General features: G+C 43.0%; 1 long non-coding RNA gene across 1 annotated transcript in view; it reads right to left on the bottom strand.

Moving 5' to 3' along the window:
- Positions 1 to 11599: 11599 nt before the first annotated feature.
- LOC133260454 (uncharacterized) overlaps positions 11600 to 24419 on the bottom strand; it is a 28848-nt gene continuing 16028 nt past the window's right edge. The window contains exon 2 of the long non-coding RNA XR_009740816.1: positions 11600 to 11848. This is a non-coding gene — a long non-coding RNA (uncharacterized LOC133260454). The remainder of the gene's footprint in view (positions 11849 to 24419) is intronic.

Below are 24419 nucleotides of genomic sequence, written 5' to 3'. Positions count from 1 at the left end.
GCTCCCAACTTGTAACCATAAGGAACAGTGACGGTGTCCACCGAGTTCTCTGTTATGTAGCTCTCCATGGGATTCCCAGACTTCCAGGAAAGGCATTCTGAGAGACTTGGCGATAGTGCTGAACATAGAATATCTTTCCCAGCACACCAAAGTCACAGTTATAACTCTTTAGAAAAGAAAAGAGAAAAAAGGTCTGACAGCACCTAGGAGAAGGTTGAGTTGTCTCTGTAATGTCCACAAGAAAAAATAATCCAAAACCCCAATTGCCATTCCATTGTGAGTGAGTTGACAATGGAAAATCAGTCACAGAACAACTTCGAGTTTGTCAAACTAGCGAACATGGCTAAGGATTAAAGCTGGTCTCTGGGATCATTTTTACCTTGTTGCCTTAAAGAGGAGTCCTTTCTGATCAAAGCATCAGTGACCCACCAACGGCTATGACAACAGAGAACCGTGTGTCCTGACTCCAATTCACTACTAAGAAATTGTTTTTGATTTATGAATTTGAAATTTAAGATAAGCACATCAACAGTTCTCCTTTCCTGTGGACCTCTTGTCTTTTGCAATGGCAACCACTCCAGTATTCTTGCCTGGAGAATCCCATGGATGGAGGAGCCTGGGGAGCTACAGTCCACGGGGTCACAAAGAATCAGACACGACTGAGCGACTTCACTCACTCACTTGTCTTTTGCAAAAGAGTTGCCGCATATGTTTGAAAGGTAATTAGACTGAGCCATATGAAATTGACTATATATGACTCTTTTACCTAAAAAATGGCAACTTCATATGGTTCCACCCAGTATGTTTGGGAATTAAAGATGATGGGGTTTTAGCTACAATGTCAGTATAATTTCAAATGGACTTAGAAGTTCTTTACAAAATCTGAGGTGAAAAGACCCAGAGAAGTAATGTTGTTTGTCTACCAGGTTCCCCACTTCCAGTCAGTCCCAGACAGCTATGTTTGACCAAACAAAGAATATTTCAAATTTCCAGATTCTAGGAAACCCCAATAAACATCCTATTTCTTTGTTATAGTAAAAAAATTAAGTGGAAATTGGTAATAAACAGACTATCTGCTGGAACATGAAAGTTTTGTTACACATAGATGTTCTCTTAATGTTTATTTGTTGAAAGAGGACGTGATCTGCATTTTCTTATTCCATTCATAACTCTCATTTTAAGGTAACTACAGAAACAGAGAATTCCACCTGTTTTGCTGATGGCTGAACATTGAAATGATGGCAAGGCAAGGTACAGAATTCACATCATAAATTTAACCCTCAGACACTTACTACACTGAGTCACCTAATGGATGAATTCATGTGAGTCACCCAACAGTACAGATCCCTCTGTTTTCCTAAAACAGAGTGAGTTCTTGACCTCCAAAGCAACTTGGAATGTCATTGCATGCAGTGCTGTCACTTCAGTCGTGTCCAACTCTCCATGGCCCACCAGACTCCTCTGTCCATGGGACCCCCCAGGCAAGAATACTGGAGCGGGTTGCCACCTCCTTCTCCACATGTTCATAGTAGGTGCACAATAAATGCAATGCTAAGTAAAAGCACCAGCGGTCCATCACAAACTGCCCTCAACAGCCATTATAGGATGTGCCCCTGACGATTTTAAATATAGAGGGCATTAAATATTGCGGATAAGAATTGGGAGGTGAAGAAGAATGGAAATTTTTCATTAAGAGACCTAAGGTTACCAAAAGAAAGAATTTCGGAATGAGTTATGCTATAGTCTTTTGGTCTGCATAATCAAACAGGAGTTTCTAGTTACAAAAGTACAAGATGGAATATACTCTAGTCACATCGAGAAAATGAGAAGCCAAGGAGAAAAAAAAGGTGTCAGACAAGTAGGAGTGTTGAGAGCAGGAGAGAAATTTCAGGAGCCAAGTTTATAGAATGCTAAATTAAAACACTGATGAATAGGACACTGAGTTGTTTTACTAATTACCAAGTGCAAATATGACTTGATGAAACCAGTAAAAGACTCCGTTTCCTTGGCTCTACTTAAATTACACCAAGGTAAGAAGTCCTTTTTTAACTTAAAAAAAAGAAAAAATTATTGGAGTATAGTTGATGTACCATGCCTTGTTAGTTTCTGCTGTACAGCAAAGTGAATTAGTTATACATATACATATATCCACTGTTATACATATATCCCGTAGAGGTCATTAACAGAGTGTTGAGAAGAGGTCCCTGTGCTCCACAGTAGGTCCTTATTAGTTATGTTTTCTTTATAGTGTGTATATATGTCAATCCCAATCTCCCAATTCATCCAACCTCCCCACCCCCGCTTTCCCTCCTCATAACCGTCGTTTTTTTTTTTTTTTTTTTTTGAAGATGCTCAAAGGAGATTTCCCTAGGTTTATTTAGAACCAGGTCCCAGTATAGGAGCACCTTCCCTCACGATTTCACAGTCCTGAAGGAGGGAGGCAGGGAATGCGGGGAGGGAGGTGTCACTTCTAAACCAAGATGTATAGGCTCTGCAGCACATGTCTGCAGAAACTTGAGACTGTTTTCTCTTTTCCTATGCAGCCAACATCTTGTCCTTTGTATCCAGAACAGGATTACCTTGTAGGAGGTAGGAAGTGAAGACAAATTCTTGTCCTGGGACCCGGAGACCACTGAGGACAGTGGCCTGTTACATGTCAGCACTGGTCGGAACTGTGCCCTGTTAGCTGCACACACCAGCACGCCTCCTCCAGTGTCATCATCGCTCATTGTATTAACAGCTTGCTAGCAAAGACATTTGAAAGTGAAATTTCATTCACGCTGACATGAGGCCAGAAAAAAAAAAAAAAAAGTAACTGGAAATGAAATGGAATGACTTATAATTCTATGTACAAAAAGGAAAAAAATCACTCCCAAACAGAGACTAAAAACCAAACTACAGTATTTTAAGGCTGCAGTGTCCCTGTTTGACAATTGTGTGTTTACAATAAGCCTAAACATAATTGCTCTGATGGGCTGTCAGGGAAAAGATTAATTTGGCAAAGATTAGTATTGACTTGCTGTTTATTAAGCCTTTTAAACAGCTGTATCTGGCAGCATTCCTGTAAGTGCCTGTCATATCTGAAAATCAGCCTCACACCCTGGTGCTCGCCAGCTGTTACTAAACAATCTTCTACCACTTTCAATGTCTTTCTCCAGGCCAAAAAAGCAAGAGTGAACTACTGCCAAATGAGCCTTTTTCTCCTCCTGTCACTTTTTTTTAAAGGTGGGGGTAGGGAGCTTCTGAGCACTGAAATGTCAGCTCGTGGCCGATGGCTGGGCTGATAAGAGCTGCCGGAAGCCGGTAGGTGGTTTGGGTGCTGGGTGAATACGTTCCCCACACAAGACTGCCGGCGCTGTTAGTCACCTCACACAGACACAAAACCACAGCGTGCAACTGTTGGGAGGCTGAAGGTTTTCAAGACAGTTAGAAATCAGCGATCAAAGGCTTAGCACCACCAGATTTCCAAAATAATGTTGGTCTCCTCAGACTGGCCTATACACCTTATTAGCCGTAAGGCTGGGGAGAGACCCCACAGTGGGACCCTGAGGAAAAGCTCCCCGCTGGCCAGCCACCTGTGCCCTGTGGCCTGGGGCTCCCCGCTGGAACTCTGAAAGGTGACGAGGCCACTCAGTAGAATACAGAATGCTCCTCACATCTGGATTCAGTGGAAACCTGTAGGATAAGGCAGACAGGGATGTTTTAAAGTTCATAAGAGAAAGGGCAGATTGAGATTTGTACTGGAACAAGACCCAGTAGTTTCAAATCCAAGTACAGTCATAACGGCAATGGAAAGAATAACATTCCAATGCAGTTAGACATCAGGCTATAAAGGGCCCAGTGTTATGGTGAGAGTCACATTCGTCTTTCCAATATGACTGCTTTTACAAAGATTAATCTCAGCCTTTTCCAGTTGCAACAGGCAGAGCAGATGCAAGAGGACAATGTCATCTCTTAACCCTTCCTCTGCTGGCACTTTCCATTAAACTGTGTGTGTGTCAGGGTGTGGGCAGGGAGGAGCTGGCCTAGGAGCTAAGCTTTCAGGATGGGCATTTAAAGCAGGTGTTTGTCAACATTTAAGCTCCAAATAACTCTCTTTTGAAGTCTCTATTATTGATATAGTCTAATGCCTGACATTTGAATTGCAATCAAATCTGGTCAAACTCCCAGGCATAGACAAACACATCCTACTGGTCAGCTCTAAGATGGTGCCATTCCTCCATGGCCATCCATGAACCCTGCCCCTAATCCACACACCCCGATGGTGGGTGGAATAATACCCACTCGGCACTCACGTAGAGGAATGGAGGGACTCATGTTGAGAACAGAAGGCAGCCGTGTGTTTCATGATTCCACGGGACCCACCAGGCCAGCTCAGTGCTCAGAGTGTTCATTCCTGGGGGTGCTGATGCCCAGGCAACGGTCAAAGGGAAATCTGATAGCAGAGCTCACTTAAAAATTAATCTATGGCCATAATCACCGAGTGTTCTAAGTCCTAAAATAGCCCTAGACTTATGGGTTCTGTTGCCACTTTCTAGCATAAGAGCTGCTGCTGTAGGGACTGCCCGCCCAGAAATGAGGCCACACACTGACCTGTGTGGAAATGCAACCACTCTGCCTGGTCCTATGGTTCCTCACCCAGAAGGGGTGGCACCATCGCTGGAGTCAAGGCACCCCTTGTTGTTAGTCACTCAGTCATCTCTGACTCTTTGCAACCCTATAGCCTAGCCCTTCAGGCTCCTCTGTCTGTGGGATTCTGTAGGTAAGAATACTGGAGTGGGTTTCCATTTCCTTCTCCAGGGCATCTTCCTGACCCAGGAATCGAACCCATGTCTGTGTCTTCTACATTGCAGGTGGATTCTTTATCACTGAGCCACCAGGGAAGCTCAAAGCACCCTGCTGCGGATCAAATGAAGCTCAGAGACTACAGCATCAACCTTTTAGTTCAAAAAAAGTAATATCATTTCTAGTAGAATCCAAGAAAATCCAGGGTGAGGGCAGGGGCAACAGGTCACTTAAAGCATGTTTTGCAGGAGAGCATTTGGCAAACTTTTCTTCATAGTTTCATAGGTTTCGCTCTCTCCCATCATATGAGTAAACAGTATGGAAGGTGAGGAATAAACTAACTCAAAGATTAAAATTGATGAAGCGGATGGTGAGGTGAGGGCCCAGTGCCTTGTCAAGGACTCTGCTGTGGTTGCACAAGAACCAAGGAGAACGGCACAGGAGAGAACGCCGTCCACCCCAGGGTGCTCGGTCCATGGATAAGGTCATTGCAGAAACTCAGCATTACTGGTGTGATGCTCAACCATACACATCGTACCTTATGAAAGCTGTTTGCACCAACAGTCATGGATTTACCTCTGACCTAGTTTTATCCAGTTTCCAAAGTCTGAGGAGACCACTTAGAATCCATCTCTCCGTAAATTGTAACCAGTTCCATGGAGTATTGTGCATTTTGTTTTGTTTAGTTTTCTCATCAAGGTAGACCCACTGAAACCTAAATCTGGTCCTGGCAAGATCTTCATACAAGGAAGGAAGAATGATCTATCTAAATGAAACTGCAGTTTCCGAGTAGTATTACAAAATACACTTATCTACAAAGCCATTCTTGCTGTCGAGTTGGGTCATTTTTAACACCTGGTTTCAAGATGTGGTTTCAGCAGACCAACACAGCAGAAGTGTTAGATAGGGTTTCTCTCTCCCTCTCCCTGTCTCTCCTTCTCTCTCCTTCTCTCTATTCTTCCTTTCCTTACAGGGCAAAGATTCTGCTACTCTGTTTAACCTGCCAGTTTCTTGAATGGTGTCTGGTGTCGCATTTTCAGAATATTCGTCCTCTTCGCATGGACCACCAGGGAGCCAGGTCGCCAGCCGCCAGCACAGGTTGGCCTCCACCATCACTTTGCTCCTTATTTTGTGAAGTCTCAGATAGATGGAGACAAGCTCCATGTGCTCTCTCCCCTCTTCTTACTGAAGTAAAGCAAACAGAAGTCTCTCAGGACCTTTCTATACAACTTCCCATTCCACACTGCAGATGGTTTCAATAAAAACGATTAGTTTCATCTATTCAAACAGCTTCATTTCACCAAAAGGAGTCTGTTTTTAGCATTTTGCCTAAAGCATTGTGTTTTCCCATTTTTGTAGCTGTAAAGGAGTTTACTGGTGTTTCAGCCATTAATCATCATCATTCGTGCCACCCAACAAGACTTCAGCACTAGAGTGAAGTTGATGAGTGCTCTATGAGGGTGTTTGTGTGTATGTGCTCGATTGCTCAGTCATGTCTGACTTCTTGCAACCCCATGGACTGTAGCCTACCAGGATCCTCTGTCCATGGGATTCTCCAGGCAAGAAAACTGGAGTGGGTTGCTGTGCCCTCCTTCAAGGGATCTTCCCAACCCCGAGACTGAACCTGCGTCCTTTACGTCCCCTGCATTGCCGGGAGGATTCTTTACCACTAGTGCCACCTGGGAAGCCCATGAGGGAATTTATGTTTCCACAAAGTGGTCTTAGAATCACTTTACAAGTTAAACTCACGTACCTTTGCTGACAACCTCTGAGCATTTGCCATTTTCTGTGAGGTTAGTTCGATCATTTCTATTTCACTGTAAATACTGCAGATGCTGCCAAGCATAATAATGCTGGTGCTTGATCTTGGTCTTATCTCGATGTTATTACTTTGGAGAATATTTCCATTTGGACAGCACACATACTGAAAAAAACACTTCTTCAGAATGCATATTCAAAGAGAGAAACTACAAATAAACAACCACAAAACTTTACCCACTCTTGGTTGTTGTGCAGAGTCAACATAAACTACTTGCTAGATGTTACCTTATGTTCCTGGGTTAAAAGAAGAATTTTTTTAAATTATCTGTTGTTATTTAAGGATTAAAATGGTGAGTAGAAATATATAATAGTCTTCTCTAGTGACTCAAAACAAGAACTATATAGTGTTGTAAAGACTTGACTCATTTCTCAAAACATACCTGGTGTAACTAACCAACTGGCTGGCTTCCAACTCCAGCTTCTGTCCCCCCATTTCCCTTTGCTCTATGGGGATAGTTCTGACTGTCTTCCCAGAAGTATCATGGGGCCTGTAGGCTCAATGGCCAGGGAGATGTGAAGATTCAGTCCTTTGCTTAGTCCCCTTTGATTATTCAGTAGCCTCACATTCTCCCATTCCTTCAGAGTTTCTAAAGTCACCAAGGACTGATGCTTTATAGGATGAAGTTAGAGCATGACAGCATCCAAATCTGACTTTCTTGACCTCTAAACTTTTAATTGGCCCTTTAATTATTTTTAATCCATCCAAATATAGGCATAACTCTCATCCCAGTGTAAGAGAGACAAAGTCACTTTCCCTGGCTGCCCATGGTTGTGGGCATGCATGACTACATGCGTGACTCTGAAAGTAGTACAGAGGTATCATAAATTAAAGCTGTATTTCTCAACCTTAGTGTACAGTCTGTATAGTCAAAGCTGTGGCTTTTTCAGTAGTCATGTATGGATGTAAGAGTTGGACCATGGAAAAGGTTGAGCACTGAAGAACTGATACTTTCAAACTGTGGTGCTGGAGAAGACTCTTGAGAGTCCCTTGGACAGCAAGATCAAACCAGTCAATCCTAAAGGAAATCAATCCTGAATATTCAATAGGACTGATGCTGAAGCTGAAGCTCCAATACTTTGGCCACCTGACGAGAAGAGCTGACTCATTGGAAAAGATCCTGATGCTGGGAAAGATTGAAGGCAGGAGGAGAAGGGGGGTGACAGAGGATGAGATGGTTGAATGGCATCACTGACTCAATGTACATGAGTTTGAGCAAACTCCGGGAGATGGTGAAGGACAAGGAAGCTTGGCGTGCTGCAGTTCTTAGGGTCACAAAGAATCAGACACGACTTAGCGACTGAACAACAGCAAAGTATATTAAAAGATTTGCAGGCTCTGTTCCCAGATAAGCTGATGTAGTTAGCCTAGAGTAGTGCCCCTCAGTTCAGTTCAGTTCAGTTCAGCTGAAGTTTCAGCTTCAGCATCAGTCCTTCCAATGAATATTCAGCACTGATCTCCTTTAGGATGGACTGGTTGGATCTCCTTGCAGTCTAAGGGACTCTCAAGAGTCTTCAACACCACAGTTCAAAAGAATCAAATATTTTATCTTAGTTTTCTGAATGTTGAGCTTTAAGCCAACTTTTTCACTCTCCTCTTTCACTTTGATCAAGAGGCTTTTTAGTTCTTCGCTTTCTGCCATAAGGGTGGTGTCATCTGCATATCTGAGGTTATTGATATTTCTCCCAGCAATCTTGACTCCAGCCTGTGCTTCTTCCAGCCCAGCATTTCTCATGATGTACTCTGCATATAAGTTAAATAAGCAGGGTGACAATATACAGCCTTGACGTACTCCTTTCCTGATTTGGAACCAGTCTGTTGTTTCCTGTCCAGTTCTAACTGTTGCTTCTTGGCCTGCACACAGATTTCTCAGGAAGCAGGTCAGGTGTCTGCATTTTTACAGCTTTCACAAGAGGTTTCCATGGAGGCATCCACAGGACAAGGATGCAAAGCAAGGGCAGGCCAATCTTGCCATCAACTTTGAAGACTCAGATTCTCTGTTGCCAATGCCCGGGGTTAATCCCAGCTCGAGGAATCAGCTGCTGGTGATAAAATCACGCCCAACTCATATCTCTAAATTATCTAATGCATGCTGTTGGTCTTACACAGCAAGGACTCTCTGGACAGAGAGCCCAGAGCCGTCCATTGCTCAGTGATGCCATATTCCCCAGCATCCTGAACATGGAGGCATCCATCCCCATTCTTGTGGCCTCACTTGGTGTTCTAGGAAATCTAGGAAAGAAGGAGGAAGAGCAAAGAGAAGAAGTAGTGTCTAGTAGGACACCAATACTTCCCCAGAAATCCCCAGTAGATTTCCATATACATCCCATTGTTCAGAAAAATCAGATGTGGCTGTCCATGGATGCTCATTGCTCCCTAAATAAAACCCAAGTTTTGTTGCTGAGGAAGACTGGGAGAACAGATAATTGCAAAGAAATGTTCAGTGTCCAACACACCAGGCTCCACTTATTTAACCAAAGCCTCTTCTGCTGCCTTGTTACTAACTTTTCTTTTGACCAATATCCTGAAGGGTCCCCTGACAGCAGGTGCCTTGTATTCTGAATTCATCTTCCCAGGTTTCTCTGCTGCTTTGAACAATATTGAAACCCTCCCCCAAGTCTCTCCTTTCGGTCCTACTTCCTCTAAATGCCAGGCCATAATTGCACTGACCACAGATGACTCCATCTGGTTTCTTATGAGCACTTGACATGAAAAGTTACCTAAACCAGATTCATGACCTTCCAACAAAGACTCGTCTGTCCTCCCAATGTCCTTTCCTTGGAGGATAGCATCTTGACCTACCTGGCCTCATTAGCTAGGATTCTTTTGATTTTTAACTTTTTTTTCCTTTCATCGCTCACAAATATAGGACCATCTTTCTGTTTAACAGTGGTGAGTCCTGATGTGTTCTCAAATTTCCTGAATTACTTTCCTTCTATCCTCCCCACCTCCCTCAGTTCAGTGCCTCCGCATTCTGCCTTGGAGCACCACCACAATGACCCAAGTGATCTCCAAGTGTACACGCAACTGCTGGTCTGGTTTTTTTTTTACAACCCAGATTTAATATTATAATGCTTTCATTTTTTATATTCTTGTGGGTCCCCATTGATTATAGCTTAAAATTCAAACAGCTGAGCCTGGGGCATACAACCACGCAAAACCTGGCACCAGTCTACCTTCCTTGTTACTGCTTCTCAATTTTTCCTTCCAAGATTCTGAAATCTGGCCACCAAATTCCTTGCCAATCCCAACCACACTAGACTCCCAGGCTCTTGCTGCTATAGCAATTATTCTTCCTGCTGCTGTCTCTTCTCTGAAGCTTTCTCAATAAAATTAACCTTCTTTTCTCAATATTTCCACAGCACTCTGTTTCATTCTTGGAGGAAAGTATTTTAAAGTACTGTATTTGTTTAAGGGTTTATTTCCCTGACTAGATTGATTGTTCCTTAGATTCTGTTCATCTTTGTGACCATTCCAGCACTGAGTACAGTGCCAGGTAAACATTTACGAATGTGATTGTTGAAGAAATGAACAGTGTATTTTATTCTTTAAGATAAAAATCTCACAATCACATGATGATTCCCTAGACCAAAAGACATAAAATCATTGTTCTCTGAGTTTTTCTAAAGGCACGGAGAAATCAGATTCCTTTCACAATCACAATCACCTTCTAATGGGGCTGGGTCCTATTAAGAGAGGTTGATTCAGTTGGTTTTGTCTCGCAGAATGCCATAACAGAATTACACATGCAAAATGAAACGAGCTGAGTTTAGGTGCAAGGGCTATAAAGAGCTGAATTGACCAAAAATAGAAAGTAGATAATTTCAAGTGACAGAGGATATTTTATACAAAAAAGTGGTAGAAACAAATTAAAAGGAAGAAATGTCAGAGTCAGCAAGGAATACGAGCCTTGAGGCTCTGGGAGGAGGTGAAGCATCCATTGGTGGCTCTTAGGATTGTTACAATGGAATACCATATGGCTACCAAGGAATGAACCAGAGCTGTGTCCATCTACACTGGATAGGAAAAAAAGCCAAGCTAAGGAATGTTATATACAGTTCAATCATGTGAAGTTAAAACCATGAAGCACCATCATCTATGCTAATTATTGCTACATATATGAGTAAAAGTATAAAAGCAGCCATGAGAATAATAAACAGTTTATGAGAGCAGCAATGTAATGAAGGAAGAAAAGGACCAAGATCCGGGAGGGACTTGACTGGAACCTTAACTGTATCTATAATGATTTATTTATTTGAAAAGGATGTATCCAAAAAATGAACGACAGGAAGTTAAGATTTGTAAGTTTGGGTGTGGGTATATTGGTTCTCATTATGTTACTAGCTGGGCTTTCCCAGGGGCTCAGCAGTAAAGAATTTGCCTGCAATTCAGGAGACGCAGGTAGACACGGGTTCAATCCCTGGATCAGAAAGATCCCTTGAAAGAGTGCAGTATTCTTTCCTCCAGTATTCTTTCCTGAAGAATCCCATGGACAGAGGAACCTGGAGGGTTACAGTCCTTAGGGTCACAAAGGGTCAGACATGTCTGAAGCGACTTAGCACATATTATTAGCTATGTCTGCCTGTATATTTTGAAGATTAAACAAGTTGAATTTCCTCAGTTTTAATCCTAAATGCAAATAATTAAGTCCAGGAACATTAAGTCTATACACATAAGGATTTATATGTGTAGTTTTTGTGGCTATCACAGAAAGGAGCCAAGTTCCACATTGGTCAGTGCAATGGGAAAGAGTGACAGCTTGCATGAAGTGACAAGATCATCAAAAACCTCCCAAAGTCAGCAGAGGTGGGAACCTGCAGTAGGAGCACTGGTGAGGTATGAGAACCATCCTCCCATCCTCTCCCCAAGAGTGGATTTCCATGGGATGCAGAAATCGGGCTTTGAGTAGATTTGACCAGGTCTTTGGAACAAGTAAATTTTAGACAATATGTGCATGCGCCATCAACATTACATAATAAAGACAGAGTCTCAAAATCTTTGGGCAAAGTCTAACTATGGCTTTAATAGTCAGATTTGCATTCTTCCTTCTGTTTATTTCATTACAATATTACATTTCCCCCTTGATATATCATGATTGGGCTGAAGAAAAAAAAGACAGGAAATTTTCCAGATTGTTGTTTTCTATCCCAAGAAAAGTTTTGACTCCAGCAGGCCTTGCTCTGGATTTCACAGCATCTCGAATGGGACCAAGGCAAATCTTCAAAATAATATAAAAGAAGGATGCTAAAAGAGAAAACAAAAGATAGGGCAGCTGCTTACAACCAGTTTGGAATTCTTTACATCGTAGTTTTGGACATATTATTCTTTTTTTTTTTTTTCTCTAAGATGGCTTGTTCCACAGCCACGCACTCGGGGAAAGATCATCTGAAGCTGTCATATCAAAACAGGTGAGTGAAAGTGTAAAGACAAGTCTTTGATCCCAACTAAGGTGCCCTCTGCATACACTCACCTCTTGCTCTTTCCCAAAGGCTCCAGCTGGGACCAGAGGACAAGATGGCACAGAATAGGTTGAGCTCATGAATAAGGTAATAATGTCTGTTTCACACATCATCTAGTAATTTGTTAAGAGCTGGAGGGGATGGTGGCGACTGAATTATTTTATGTGATCACATGCATGCATGCTAAGTTGCTTCAGTCATGTCCAAATCTTTGTGACCCCATGGACTGTAGCCCACCAGGCTCCTCTGTCCATGGGATTCTTCAGGCAAGAATACTGGAGTGCAACGTTGCCATGCCCTGCTCCAGGGGATCTTCCCAAACCGGGGACAGAACCTGTGTCTCCTGTAGCTCCTGCATTGCAGGCAGATTCTTTACCGCTGAGTGATCACTGGTCTAACCAATTCTGGTGAGACATCACTCAGAGACAGTTTTCTGTATCCATGGCAAGCTTAACCTGAGACCTCACTCTTCTCCTGAAGCCACCAGGAAAGTAATTCAGGAGAATAGCAACAGTTAGTTGACCCCTCCGTTCTTTTCTTTTGGCCTTTCCAATGCTTTTAATTTTCAAGTGAGTCATTTATTTAATTGAAAACTGTCTTCTGAAGCTGTATAGGAAAGAATGCTTGGAAACCAAAATGACAATCCATTGTTTTTATTGAAGGGTAAGTGGCATTTTCCATTAATTTCTACACCTGAGACAAGAAGGTTACTAGCTGGATTTGCTAGGGCCTTTCTAACCTTTGGCTTTTACTTTTGGTGTATTTGTTAGTTAAAATTGGGAGCTTTCTAATTCTGCAAGTTAGCTGGTGTATTTTAAGACAAAGTGAAAATGCAAAAGAAACTTGGTTTTTTTCACACACACATAAAAGAGCCTAGTGTCCCTCTCTCTATTCTTCCCCTCCGCCTTGCGCTCCTTCTGTCAGCACAGTAGGTTAAAAGTTCACTTATGAAAAAAAAAAAACTCCCTTTTCTCCTTCACCATGTGATGGAGAAACTATTGAAAAGCATGATCTTAAGGTTTTTTCCAGATTCCTGTCTCTTTAAGACCACTCAAGTTAATTTAAACTAATTGTAACCAGAAAGCCTCTTTGTTTATTCCATTAACGGGAGGTGGAGGGGGGAGGGTGCCCTTTTGAATAAAAAACAGAAATCTATGCTCTCTGCTGAGCTTCCCAGGTGGCACTAGTGGTAAAGAACCCACCTGCCAATGCAGGAGACTTAAGAGACATGGGTGCGATCTCTGAGTCAGGAAGATCCCCTGGAGCAGGGCATGGCAACCCACTCCAGTATTCTTGCCTGGGAAATCCCATGGACAGAGGAGCCTGGGGGACTACAGTCCATGGGGTCACAAAGGGTTGGACAGAACTGAAGTGACTTAGCACACAGCATGCATGCTCATTACTAGGATAAGCCTCATCTCTTCTAGGCGAGACCTCAGAGGAGTTGTAGGGCTTCTCTGATAGCTCAACTGGTAAAGAATCTGCCTGCAATGCAGGAGACCCCGGTTCAATTCCTGGGTCAGGATGATCCACTGGAGAAGGGACAGGCTATGCACTCCAGTATTCTAGGGCTTCCCTTGTGGCTCAGCTGGTAAAGAATCCGCCTGCAATGTGGGAGACTTGGGTTCGATCCCTGAGTTGGGAAGATCCCCTGGAGAAGGGAAAGGGTACCCACTCCAGTATTCTGGACTGGAGAAGTCCATGGACTGCATAATCTATAGGGTTGCAAAGAGTTTATTCTAAGTGGGGACGCAAAGAGTCAGACATGATGGAGCGACTTTCAAGAGAAGTTGTCCTAGTTCCTACAATGAATAGATTTCTGCCACAATCAACTAGTTCCTCTGAAATATGTCCTATTAAACTAACATAAAGTAGTTTTTTGAAGTCATACCCCATCAAGGGGCTTACAATCAAAAAAGGCTGGCTGACTCGAGACTCTTTGAGGGAGGGGAATTCGTGAGACGTTTATCTGTGGCTTGTAGTGCTGTTCTCTCTCCTGCTGTGGAGAGGCTGATGCTGGTGCATTTCTCACTGTTGAGATACTCTCCAAATGCCAGCCTCATGCCCACAGCTGCCACCAGGAGAGCACCAGCAACACCACACTGGCAAAGCAGGCCGGGTTCTCCCCACTGGTAGCCGTGTTCACAGTCCTGTTTCCTGGGAAAACACCAAGCATCTCACTGGGCAGATGGTTGAAGATGACTTTCAAAGGCTAAACTGCTAATCCTCTCCTCAGACTGTATGAAAGTTGCTCAGTCGTGTCTGACTCTTTGCGACCCCATGGACTGTAGCCCACCAGGTTTCTCTGTCCATCGAATTTCCCAGGCAAGAATACTGGAAGGGAGGGTTGCCATTCCCTTCTCCGGGGGATCTTTCCAACCCAGGGATTGAACCCAGGTCTCTGACACTGCAGGCAGATTCTTTACTGTCTGCGCCACTAGGGAAGCCCATTATAGCTCCTTTATAAAAATCAGCACAGAGAGAACAAGATGGCGGAGGAGTAAGTGGATGTGGAGTACATCTCTCTCCATGGATACATCAGGAATACACCTTCAGACACAGAAGCACATGCAGAACACCAGCTGAGAGTGGACAGGGACTGCGGAAAAGAATATACAGACCCACGCAAACCTTGGTAGGATGAGGTACTAGGGGGGAAAACAGGAGTGTTAGTAGGACTGGACCTGCCCTCAGCGGGTGGGGGAACTGAAGCAGGGGTCCCATCCCCACATCGGGGGGATTGTCTGAGTCAGAAGAGAAACATTTAAGGCTTGAGAGTGAAACAGCTGATCTGTGGCAGCCTAAATGGAATGAGAATCAAACGGTCCTGGCTACAGCCATACATACCCCGGACAGGGATGTAGATTCCCTGGAATGTGCAGTGGCTGGGAGCTGGAGTTTAGGGATTGTGGCGCAATCCCAGGGCGAGGGCTGCTGTTGACTGCAGAGAGACAGATCAAGGGGATGTGAGGGAGGAGGTCGTGGTGGGGAATGCCTGTGGAGGAAAGCCAGGCAGCAGTCGAAGCAAGGCTATCGCTGAGTCACGCGAAGGGAGTGGAGCCATCACCATAGCCTCCCTCGCCCTCAGGCCAGCCTTGGCAGATGAACAATAGAGAAGCCGGCCCATCAAACGCCTGACTCACTGAACTACAGAGTAGGACCCCACCCAGGGTGCCCCTTTAACTGCCTGACGGGCGGATCTACAGAGTAGGACCCCAGCCAGGAGGGCCCCTCTATGTGCCTGATGCACCAAACAACAGAGAAGGATCCCAGACAAGGGAGCCCTCTCAGTGCCTGAATGGGCGAAGCTACAGAGAAAGACTGGCCAAAGAGGCCTTCTGATCAGCAGCTACAAGAGGCTCAAAAGAGACTCTGATAGGGCCATAACTCCTGCAAAGAGGCAGTTTGTGTCCGTGCGCACTTGGCACTACCAGGGTCCTCACAAGCCAAGCAGCTGGGCCACCTTCACGCTCAACTCTCACTGGGGCAGAGCTGCCACAGGCAAAAAAAAGTCTCTTGCCTATGCACACATGCAGGGTCACTTCGGTAGTGTCAGACTCTCTGCAACTCTTTAGACTGTGGCTTGCCAGGCTACTCTGTCAGGAAAGGGGTTTCTCCAGGCAAGAACACTGGAGCATATTGACCAATACTGGTTGCCCTACCCTTCTAGAGCACTATATTTCCTGCTGCCCTAGCCACCAACTCCCCTGAGTACCTAGCGCTGCCAGAACCCCTGCAACCCAAGCAGCTGCACCACCTCCACACCTGGACCTCACAGGGGCAAACCCAGTCCTCCAGGGCAACCTCAGGAGCAAACCCCAGTGGACAACCCACATGCAGAGGTGGAAATAAGACTACAGTTGAAACCCAGGGGCAGTGTGACTAAGGAAGAAGACCCAAAACCTTCCCATCAGCTGTACAGGCTGCAGATTAAATCCACATGATCAACTAGGCAGACTCTGTGTCTATGAAATATATAAAAGGTCATTGAGAGCTCCCACAAAAGAAAAGGTGTTCTGATGGTGGACATTGGAGGCAAGAACACAGAGGAGTAGGACCAGATTAGAATCTGAGCTGCCCCCACAGCAGGTCCAGAGATCAGCACAGTGCTGGAGGGCATCGCAGGGAGGGGAAGTGGACTGTGACTCCCAGCAAGGGAAAGGACACTGACAGCAGTGGCACGAGAAAAACATTCATTATTATGTTTTGATTTGTTCTGTAGATTCTTCTGGATTTTTTCCCCTTCTCCTCCCCCCACCCCCGGTTGTAGTTGTCAATTATATTGGCACTGTGAAATCTAGTTAAACTTTTAAGCGTTTTTTGGGTTTCTTTCCTCAATCACATTTTTTATAGTTATGATAAACCTCTGCCTCTACGTTGGGCTTTTGCACTTCTGGGGAGTTTTCCTTTTTTTTTTTTTTTCCTTTTTTCTTTACTCTTCTGTTTTTGTTTTTTTTTTCTCTCTCTCTTTCTTATAATTTTAACTTTTACTTTTTTTAACCTATTATATTTTTTCTACATTTATTTGTTTGCCTTTCCTCTGCTCTTTTCCTCTTGCAGTTAATCTTTAATGTATATAAATCTTCTTCATCTACCTCTATTTAACTTTGCATATCTATTCTTTCTTTCTTTTCTTTCTTTCCTTTCCTCTCCACGTATTTGTTAGTTTTATTTTCATTGCTTTATTCCCCACTTGGCACCTTGCTTTAGTTTTGTTTCCAGTTTGTGCTTTAGTTAGTTTTATTCCAGTAGATATGCTTTTTGGTTTCCTTTGTTAGCCAGGTCAATCTATTGTACTTTATTTTTGCTGGACTGTTTGATTTTGCTTATGGGTGTATATGTATATGTGTATATTCAGCCACATTTTTTACTGTTGTTATAAACCTCTGCATCTGTGTTGGACTTTTGCAGTTCTGGGGAGTTTTTCTTTTTTTCTTTTTTATTTCATTTTTTTTCTTTTCTCTTGTATAATTTTAACTTTTAATTTTTAAACCTATTATATTTTATTCTACATTTATTCCTTTGTTTGCCTTTCCTACTGCTCTTTTTCCCTTGCAGTTATCTTTAATATATATAAATCTTTTTCATCTATGTCTATTTAACTTTGCATATCTATTCGCTCTTTCTTTTCTTTCTTTCCTTTCCTCTCCACATATTTGTTTCCCATGCAAATGGGAAGCAAAAGAAAGCTGGAGTAGCAATCCTCGTATCAGAGAAAATAGGTCTTAAAATAAAGATTACAAGGGATAAGGAAGGACACTACATAATGATCAAGGGATTAATACAAGAGGAAGACATAACAATTGTAAATATCTATGCACCCAATATAGGAGAACCTCAATACATAAGACAAACACTAACAGACATAAACGGAAAAATTAACATTAACCCAATAATAGTAGGAGACTTTAACACTCTACTCACATCAATGGACAGATCATCAAAACAAAATAAGGAAGCACAAGTCTTAAATGATACATTAGCTGAGATGGATCTGACTGATATCTTCAAGACATCACATCAAATACAGAAGAATATACCTTCTTCTCAAGTGCCCATGGAATATTCTCCAGGATAGACCCCATCTTGGGTCACAGATCAAACCTCAGTAAACTTAAGAAAATTGAAATTGTATTAAACATCTTCTCTGACCACAACACTATGAGACTAGATACCAATTACAAAAAAAAAACAACTGTAAGAAACACAAATAAATGGAGATTAATTAACACATTTCTAAATAACCAACAGGTTACTGAAGAAATCAAAAGGGAAATCCAAAAATTTCTAGAAAAAAATGACAATGAAAATGACAACTAAAAACCTATGGAATGCAGCAAAAGCAGTTCAAAGAGGGAAGTTTACAGCAATACAATCCTACCTCAAGAAACAAGAAAAACATCGAATAGACAACCTAACTCTACACCTAGAACAACTAGAAAAAGAAGCACAAAACAACCCAAAATTAGTAGAAGGAAAGAAATCCTAACGATCCAAGCAGAAATAAATCAAAAAGAAATGATAGTAAAGATTCAGTTCAGTTCAGTTCAGTCACTCAGTCGTGTCTGACTCTTTGCACCCCATGGACTGCAGCACACCAGGCTTCCCTGTCCATCACCAACTCCCAGAGTTTACTCAAACTCATATCCATTGAATCTGTGACACTATCCAACCATCTCATCCTCTGTTGCCCCCTTCTCCTCCCACCTTCAATCTTTCCCAGCATCAAGGTCTTTTCCAATTAGTTAGCTCTTCTTATCAGGTGGCCAAAGTATTGAAGTTTCAGCTTCAGCATCAGTCCTTCCAATGAATATTCAGGACTGATTTCCTTTAGGATGGACTGGTTGGATCTCCTTGCAGTCAAAGGGACTCTCAAGAGTCTTCTCCAACACCACAGTTCAAAAGCATCAGTTCTTCAGTGCTCAGCTTTCTTTATAGTCCAACTCTCACATCCATACATGACTACTGGAAAAACCATAGCCTTGACTAGATGGACCTTTGTTGGCAAACTAATGTCTCTGCTTTTTATGCTATCTAGGTTGGTCATAACTTTCCTTTCAAGAAGTAAGCGTCTTTTAATTTCATGGCTACAGTCACCATCTGCAGTGATTTTGGAGCCCCCCAAAATAAAGTCTGACACTGTTTGACTGTTTCGCCATCTATTTGCCATGAAGTGATGGGATCAGATGCCGTGATCTTCGTTTTCTGAATGTTGAGCTTTAAGCCAACTTTTTCACTCTCCTCTTTCACTTTCATCAAGAGGCTCTTTAGTTCTTCTTCACTTTCTGCCATAAGAGTGGTGTCATCTGCATATCTGAGGTTAGCGATATTTCTCCCGGCAATCTTGATTCTGGCTTGTGCTTCATCCAGCCCAGCGTTTCTCATGATGTACTCTGCATATAAGTTAAATAAGCAGGGTGACAATATTCAGCCTTGACGTACTCCTCTTCTTATTCGGAAACAGTCTGTTGTTCCATGTCCAGTTCTAACTATTACTTCCTGACCTGCATACACATTTCTCAAGAGGCAGGTCAGGTGGTCTGGTATTCCCATCTCTTTCAGAATTTTCCACAGTTTATTGTGATCCACACAGTCAAAGGCTTTGGCATAGTCAATAAAGTAGAATAGATGTTTTTCTGGAACTCTCTTGCTTCTTTCAATGATCCAGCGGATGTTGGCAATTTGATCTCTGGTTCCTCTGCCTTTTCTAAGACCAGCTTGAACATCTGGAAGTTCACGGTTCATGTACTGTTGAAGCCTTGCTTGAAGAATTTTGAGCATTACTTTACTAGCATGTGAGATGAGTGCAATTGTGAGGCAGTAAAGCAATGGCAACCCACTCCAGTACTCTTGCCTGGAAAATCCCATGGACGGAGGAGCCTGGTAGGCTGCAGTCCATGGGATCACTAAGAGTCGGACACGACTGAGTGACTTCACTCTTCACTTTAGCATTCTTTGGCATTCCCTTTCTTTGGGACAGAAGTGAAAACTGATCTTTTCCAGTCCTGTGGCCACTGCTGCATTTTCCAAATTTGCTGGCGTATTGAGTGCAGCACTTTCACAGCATCATCTTTTAGAATTTGAAATAGCTCAACTGGAATTCCATCACCTCCACTAGCTTTGTTCATAGTGATGCTTCCTAAGGCCCACTTGACTTCACATTCCAGGAACAAAAAGAATTAAATATCTTTAATTCGCAAAACACCATTGCAACAAAAAGAATTAAATATCTAGGAATAGACTTACCTAACTAAGATCATGACATCTGGTCCCATCACTTCATGGAAAATAGATGGGGAAACAGTGGAAACAGTGTCAGCCTTTTTTTGGGGGGTCTCCAAAATCACTGCAGATGGTGACTGTAGCCATGAAATTAAAAAACGCTTACTCCTTGGAAGGAAAGTTATGACCAACCTAGATAGCATATTCAAAAGCAGAGACATTACTTTGCCAACAAAGGTCCATCTAGTCAAGGTTATGGTTTTTCCAGTGGTCATGTATGGATGTGAGAGTTGGACTATGAAGAAAGCTGAGCGCCGAAGAATTGATGCTTTTGAACTGTGGTGTTGGAGAAGACTCTTGAGAGTCCCTTGGACTGCAAGGATATCCAACCAATCCATTCTAAAGGAGATCAGTCTGGGTGTTCTTTGGAAGGACTGACGCTAAAGCTGAAACTCCAATACTTTGGCCACCTCATGCGAAGAGTTGACTCATTGGAAAAGACTCTGATGCTGGGAGGGGTTGGGGGCAGGAGGAGAAGGGGACAGCAGAAGATGAGATGGCTGGGTGGTGGCATCACCGACTCGATGGACAAAAGTCTAGGTGAATTCTGGGAGTTGGTAATGGACAGGGAGGCCTGGCATGCTGCAATTCATGGGGTTGCAAAGAGTTGGACATGACTGAGTGACTGAACTGAACTGAAGGAGACAAAAGAACTGTACACAGAAAATCATAAGACAGTGATGAAAGAAATCAAAGATGACATAAACAGATGGAGAGATATTCCATGTTCCTGGGTAGGAAGAATCAATATTGTGAAAATGACTATACTACCAAATGCCATCTACAGATTCAGTGCCACCCCTATTAAATTACCAATGGCATTTTTCATATAACTAGGACAAAAAATTTCACATTTCATATGGAAACACAAAAGGCCCCAAATAGCCAAAGCAGTCTTAAGAAAGAATACTGGAGCTGGAGAAATCAACCTTCCTGACTTCAGATTATGCTACAAAGCTACAGTCATCAAGACAGTATGCTATTGGCACCAAAAAAAACCAGAAATATAGACCAATGGAACAGGATAGAAAGCCCAGAAATAAACCCACGCACCTATGGGTACCTTATTTTTGACAGAGGAGGCAAGAATATACAATGGGGCAAAGACAGCCTCTTCAATAAATGGTGCTGGGAAAACTGGACAGCTACATGTGAAAGAATGAAATTAGAACACTTCCTAACACCATACACAGAGATAAACTCAAAATGGATTAAAGATTTAAATGTAAGGCCAGAAACTATAAAACTCTTAGAGGATAACATAGGCAGAACACTCAGTGACATAAATCAAAACAAGATCCTCTATGACCCACCTCCTAGAGTAAGGGAAATAAAAACAAAAGTAAACAAGTGGGACCTGATTAAACTTAAAAGCTTTTGCACAGCAAAGGAAACTATAAGCAAGTGAAAAGAAACCCTCAGAATGGGAGAAAATAATAGCAAATGAAAAAAATTGACAAAGGATTAATTTCCAAAATATACAAGCATCTCATACAACTCAATACCAGAAAAGCAAACAACCCAATCAAAAAATGGGCAAAAGACCTAAAGAGACATTTCTCCAAAGAAGACATACAGACAGCTAAGAAACACGTGAAAAGATGCTCAACATCACTCATTATTAGAGAAATGCAAATCAAAACCACAATGAGATATCACCTCACACCAGTCAGAATGGCCATCATCAAAAAGTCTACAAACAATACATGCTGGAGAGGGTGTGGAGAAAAGGGAATGCTCTTGCACTGTTGGTGGGAATGTAAATTGATACAGCCACTATGGAAGATGGTATGCAGATTCCTTAAATTACCATATAACCCAGCAATCCCGCTCCTAAGCATATATCACAGGAAACTAAAATTGAAAAAGTCACATGTATCCCATCATTCATTGCATCACTATTTACAATAGCTAAAACATGGAAGCAACCTAGATGTCCATCAACAGATGAATGGATAAAGAAGTTGTGGTACATATACACAATGGAATATTACTCAGCCATAAAAAGGAATGCATTTGAGTCAATTCTGATGAGGTGGATGAATCTAGAATCTGTTATGCAGAGTGAAGTGAGTCAGAAAGAGAAAGATAAATATAATTCTAATGCACATATACAGAAATTAGAAAAATGGCACTGAAGAGTTTATTTATAGCACAGCAGTGGAGAAACAGACATAGAGAATAGACTTATGGACATGGAGAGAGGGGACAAGAGGGTGAGATGTATGGAAAGAGTAACATGGAAACTTACATTGCCATGTGTAAATTAGATAGCCAATGGGAATTTGGTGTATGGCTCAGGAAACTAAAACAGGGGCTCTGTATCAACCTAGAGGAATGGGATGGGGAGGGAGATGGTAGGGAGGTTCAAAAGGGAGGGGATATATGTATACCTATGGCTGATTCATGTTGAGGTTTGACAAAAAAAACAACAAAATTCTGTAAAGCAATTATCCTTCAATTAAAAAAATTAATTTAAAAAAATCAGCACAGGTCCAAATGAACTTAGTCTAGAAAAGAATGCAAAAGGGCCTTCACTAGGTTTACTAGACCATTAATACTAGATTAATGACAACCTAGTAAAAACTGGCATCTCTCTGCTTTATACCAGTGTGTCTTTGGGTTCTGACTTTTGTACTCCTGTATGTTTGAGAAAAAAAAAAAAACCTTAGTGGAAAATATGTTCAATGCCAGTTGCTCCTGGTCTGTCTTTCGGAGAAAGACAGGAGACGTGGGCAGAGCCAAGGACATTAGGCATGTAGACGGTACCATTCCAGATTGTTTAGGCCACGTACCATGGACAAGCTCCACCTCCCTAAGGCCATTTGCAAGGCCTTAGAGGAAGCCTGTGAGATTTGGTGTCAAGAGGCCTCAACTCAAGAACCAGATCACACATCATCTGAATTAAGAAATTTGTGTAGATGAAAAGGGGTGATGTTCACAATTACACCAGAACAAATGGGGCCACATGAAACAGACTGGCAGGCCAAGAGCCATGCAGACCCTGGACATGTGGGTTTAACCTCACAGAGCCTCATCCTCTTCCTCAGTAAATCAGAAAGAATTCTGGCATCTGGGGGGTTGACAGCAAGCTCTGGGCAGATCTGAGGGCCTCATCTGTGACAAATATTTGGAAATGGGTCATTCAGGGGCTAGACCAAGGCTGTGTGCTGTCCCCCACAGAACAGCCTCTAGAACTCGCCAGCTCCTGGCAGCTGACACCTCAGAGCCAAGAGATAAGATGTGTGTTTCTCTGGTCTGAGAGCCCACATCCCTGTCCAGGCTCCACAGATCCACCACAAACTGCTCTTCGAGTGAAAATGCTCGCTTATCGTCCTGTGGCTGCGAACGCTTGGGATACTGTGGTCCTTAAGGCCACACCCAAGCCTGGCAGAAGACTTTAAATCAGATACACTTTTAAAACTCATTTCAAAAGCACCTCCCCGCTGGAGGCTTTGCATGCCTCTGAACACCCAGAAAGGCCCACAACATGTGAGCACCCCAGCATAGCACACTTGGGTAGATACAACCACAGATCATGTGATATGGCAGTAGATATGGATATATGAAAGCTGGATGTGTCACACACACACAAACACACACACTGCATAGAAAGACTAAATAAATATTGGTGGGAAATGAAGAGTCCCTTGGGGAAGAGCTGCACCAGGCTTTGCAGAAAACTGAGAGCCAAACGTTGGTTTCCATGATGCACCACCTGGCCTCCCCTGCATGACTCCAACCTCACTCTCTAGCTGCGGAGAGGGTTAGCTTCTGGGCTCTCAGTCAGGTCCCTCTCTGGGAATTGCTCTGCCTCACCTGAGTTCATGACCCCTTCCCAGGGGCAACGTATATCCACTGGCTGGAGCCTGTGTTCTTGCCTCAAGCTAGAATGACCCTTCAGGACTGTCCCCACCCTGGAGCTCCCCAGGGTCAGCACCAGCTGCAGCCTGTTTGGTGGATATGTTGCGGTCCTCCTTCATTCATCCTGCATGGATCCATGGAGCTCTCCCCTGCCATATTCTTGCACACGAGGCTCTGTTCCAGGGGTGGTTTCCTAGGAAACCCAACCTAAACAATGCATCGTTCATCTTCTTGGTTTCTTGGATGAAAGATGTACTAATAAATAAAAAGAAACTGTGTTAAAGATGGAGCCTTCTCAGGAATAAGCCAACCTTCAGCCATGCTAGATTCAAAAGAAAACCAAGGCACCACTCGCACCCAGAATAAGGGCTTGTACCTGAAAGGCTTTTTCTTACTAACAATCACTGAGTCATTTGACTCTTTTTTTCTTCTTTTTGACCATTCTGTGAGGCACACAGGATCTTAGTTCCCCGAGCAGACCCGTGCCCCCTGAAGTGGAAGGGCAGAGTCATAACCACTGAACAGCCAGGGAAGTCCCCATTTGACAGTTACTTTAATAAAGTCATTAAAAAAAAACAAAACTTAAATATATAAGGCCATATTTTTTTAATTGCCTATTTTGTCTTTCCTTTCTCCAGGGGATCTTCCCAACCCAGGCACCTAACCCAGGGCTCCTGCATTGCAGGCGTTCTTTACTCTCTGAGCCACCA

Source organism: Bos javanicus, chromosome 14, assembly GCF_032452875.1.
Source record: "Bos javanicus breed banteng chromosome 14, ARS-OSU_banteng_1.0, whole genome shotgun sequence".
Classification (NCBI taxonomy): domain Eukaryota; kingdom Metazoa; phylum Chordata; class Mammalia; order Artiodactyla; family Bovidae; genus Bos; species Bos javanicus.
Note: the sequence above shows the minus strand (reverse complement) of the source record. Positions and strands in the feature narration are given on the sequence as shown.